Genomic DNA, 4,232 nt, shown 5'->3' on the forward strand with positions numbered 1-4,232 from the left:
TTTGTATTTTGTCCCTAATATTTCAGGCAGGGTCAAAGCTACAATGGTGCTGACACCAGAACACCATTCTATGACATCGTACCTTTACAGAGGTACCAAAAGTTTCTTCTTATTATATATATATCTTGTAAGTTATTTACTTTTGTGTGTTTTTGTCAGGTAGAAATTTATTTATACCCCCTTAGGGTGTAAGAAGTTAAGTAACACGTGTGTACTTTAGACACCACTGGATTTTAGCTTTAGCTTTCTTGCATTGGCATTGACCACTACATGCATGTGTGCACAGATTCTTTAGTGCATTCAGCAGCAATGATTTAAGATCACATGAAGTTCAGCAGAGGTGGGTAGAGTACAGGAAATGTACTCAAGTAAGAGTAGCTCTGTTTCATTTAGTAGCACAATTAAAGTAAATTCTCTACAATTTTTCTACCCAAGAAAAAGAAAAGAAAAATAGAACTTTATTGATCTCACATTGGAGAAATTTTACTTGCATTTAACCCATCCCATTGGGGAGCAGTGGGCTGCCATTGTGCGGCACGTGGGAAGCAGTGTAGGGTAAAGGGTCTTGCACAGAGACCCAGAGTGGAGGCTGCACCTTGCACCTTCTACACTGCTCTAACCCACTAGGCCAGTACTCCTCCAAGTAAAAGTAGATGATAGTGATTCAAGAAATAACTCATCATAAGAAAAAGTCCTAAGAATCAAGCCAACAGAGCAGCTCTAAGGTGTGCATTTCTAGGATGGAACAATGCAAAAATAAGTTCAAAGGATGGAAATATTTTTGCATCACAAAGTTGTTTAGTTGATGTTAAGACAATCCTCCTCCTCATGTATGTGAATATTTAATAAATACATACAGTTTTTTTAATGGTCTATTAATTATAGTGTCTAGAGTGACTTCATTTATTTAAGAATCTGCCAAATGTACATTTACTTTAATTTGAATGTCCTTAAAAGGCTTTAATTTTGAAGGAATTCTAATGTGTGATTTTGGGAAAAAAGCAGAAGTTTGATTAAACACTTATGATTGAATTAATTAAAATGAATGTGAATGTAAAGTAAATGGATGTTTCTGACTGTAGGAATCAGCCAAAAGGGAAATATCCCTCATTTATGGATAAGGTTTATTTAAAATCCAGGTTTCAGATCCTGCTCCAGATTATTGCTATAAAATGTTCAAATTTTGATAAGAACCAAAGAGAAGGAGGAAAAAAAAAAAACAACAAGCAGAGATTAAAATTTGTGTATGAAAACATTTATTTTCAGCTAATAAGAGATCACATATATTAACTATTACAGTTTAAAAACAGATGACCCCATTTTTTTAATTAGCTTTTCTTGTTTTTTGTTTTTTTTTACATTTCAGACGTCAAAACAGAGTAAATTGATCTGTTATACATCCAAGATACAAAGAAGGATTACAGTTATATCGATAAATAAAACGTTAAGTCCTAAAAGTCCTACTTTTTTTTTCCTTTTTGGCAAAGTGCTGTAATATTCCAGTAAACTAGACAAAAAACAAACATGTCTAACACTTGGTGAGAAACAAAAAAAAAATGCCACAAGATATTTTTTCACACTTAAAATAATAAAGAAAAAAAAAAGGTTTGCTACATCATCATTCGGTCTGGTTTGTTGAATCATAATAAAAAGTTGTACTCAGGCAGAGCAGATGGTGGCTTCATCAGAGCGATGCATAGTTTGTTTCAGGCGTCCGTTTGTGTTTTAATTCATTACGTCCAAATGGGAACATAGAAAAAAATAATAATAAAGAGTTCAAGTTCTTCATTGATGCATTGTCATTACATTTCAACCTGGAAGGCACGTGATCCACAACATTTTCAAGGCATTGAACAAAAATACTAGAAATCCCTGTTAGTTTGGTAATAAAAAGAGGAGCAGAGAACAAAGATTCAAACACAGATGAAACATTGCAGGCTTCTGCCAGCAGGGGGAGCCTTTAACATGGACTCCAATCCCTTTTTCTTTTAACTTGTCTTCATAAAAAGCATCGCAGTAACACAAAATTACACTGAAAGTGAACTCAGCGGTTAAAAAGTAAAGAGTTAGAGAGTGTAGATCTAAAAGACAAGCTTACATAGGCTAAAGGTAAAGTTCACCATTGTAATATTTACAGGAAACCATGGAAACGCTCAACAATTGATGCTACACTTCTATCAAAACGACCAGAGATCCTTCACCACACTGCAAAAACAGCTTCACGGGTTCGATAGATTTAAATCTTTAAAAAAAAGAGAAAACATTTGCTCCGTTTTGATTGAAACTAAACATTCAAAAGTACATTTTGATTTATTTTTTGTAAGCAAAATCAAATATTCTTCAAGATGCAAAGGTATGACATGTAATTGACTTCGACACAAACACATTATAAGATGTTAAACATCATGATTTTGACTCATTAACTCTTAAATCTGTAATAGGAATAAAAAAGCAACAACTTTCACTTTATATTTTCTTTTTGCAGTGATAGACTTTCTTTAAAGGTTATTTTCTGCAGTGTGAGATCTCAGTCTGGTCTCGGCTTTCCTCACAGCGACGCATTAAAGCAAGAAAACATCCTCTGTTTCAGCCAAACTGGTTTTAACAGACGTTTTACAAAGGTTAAATAAAAAGGAACATAAGTATTAAACAGTAGTGAAAGATTACAGATTGCCGCTACTTTGTTTTGGTTTAAATATCAGCTGAACAAAATGTAACTATTATAGAAGAGAAATAAAAATGCTGAACAAACATTAAGTACATTTCTAAAACCAGGTCTGGTACACTTAGAAAAAAATAATCAACATCTTTTAAAAGACTGCTTCTCTGTTTCTTGATAAGATTCCCAAAATTGGGCGACATTTTGTTTTTTTTTTAGTTTTTTCCGCAAACCTGTGAATAAGAGAAGCTTTTGCGACACGAAGCGAACAGGTAATTATTTCTCACACGCGCTGCAGAGCTGGAGAAAAAGTCCGAACACGTTAACAGAATCATCAGCCGTCAAGTAAATCTGCATTTTCCTAAAGTGTAAAAGGTGATTGGTTGTGACCCTGAGAAGTGGACTGCAGATTTATTCCAGAACAAACATGAAAATAAACAAAGTCCTTTTCTGTTATCGTCTCTTTTTTTTCCAACATCGTGATACAAACACATCACAACCATGCAACAGACAGCATACTCATCACCAAACATACCACAGCAAGAATCCATAGATGCGTACAACTTCATACTGATATGTAATTCGATTTTTTTCTCTTTTCACTAATTTGTAAGTATATTTATCTTACATTTCTATTCATCTGAAAGCTACCATAGCAACAAGGCATTTAGTGATATTTAACCCAGTCATTTTAACTGCTTTTTATTTATTTTTACTTCCAAAAAAATATAGTGGAAAGTATTGAATTGAAAGTCAGAAGCAGGTTCGGTAGGCACAGCAGGAAGCTCCTAACTGAGCTAAAATAGTGGTGATAAAGATTTTTAAAAAGCAGAACATTTATGAGACGAATTCCTCTGAACGATAAAATCCTACCTGCATTTAACTAGAATGATAAAAAAATAATAGAAACACAGAGAAAACCTGAGATCATGTGAGTAAAATGACTGATCATCTTTCATCAGAGTGAAAAGGAAAGGAGCTGCAGTACAGGGGGGTGAATTTCTGGCTTATTTTGTTAAAACTCTCTGTTCTGTTTCTCGGTTTTCAGTTACAACGGTCTACGGTTTCACAGGGCGACCTGTGAACGCATCATTCTGATGGTATTCTGTTTTTTGATTGCTGGCAAAATATTAAAACATTTTAGTGATTCCTCTTCAAAACAAGAACCAAAACAGGAAATGCACTGAAAGGAAGCATCTGTTAACTGAAATCAGCTGATCAGAAACCAAAACGTAACCAAATCCCTTTCCAGCCAGTGAGTGCTCCGTATTTAAGAGCTAACAGGAAGGCTTAACCCTGCTAGCGATTTAAAGGAAAAGTTCCGATCACATTCAGAATACAAACTTCCGAAAGTACTTTAAATATGAAATGATTACATACTTTTCTATAAATGTTAAGTGTTTTTAACTAAGAGTAATTTCATTTGAATGTGCTTTACTGGAGGCATCCATGTTTGTCAAAGAACACTACTGCCACCTACTGGTTTGCAGAGATGGCAAAAGTACTCACTTTCCGTACTTGAGTAAAAGTACAGATACTTGTGTTAAAAAATACTCTGGTAAAAGTGGAAGTA

The sequence above is a fragment of the Cyprinodon variegatus genome, unplaced genomic scaffold (assembly GCF_000732505.1).
Source record: "Cyprinodon variegatus isolate N-32 unplaced genomic scaffold, C_variegatus-1.0 Scaffold0, whole genome shotgun sequence".
NCBI classification, from domain to species: Eukaryota; Metazoa; Chordata; class Actinopteri; order Cyprinodontiformes; family Cyprinodontidae; genus Cyprinodon; species Cyprinodon variegatus.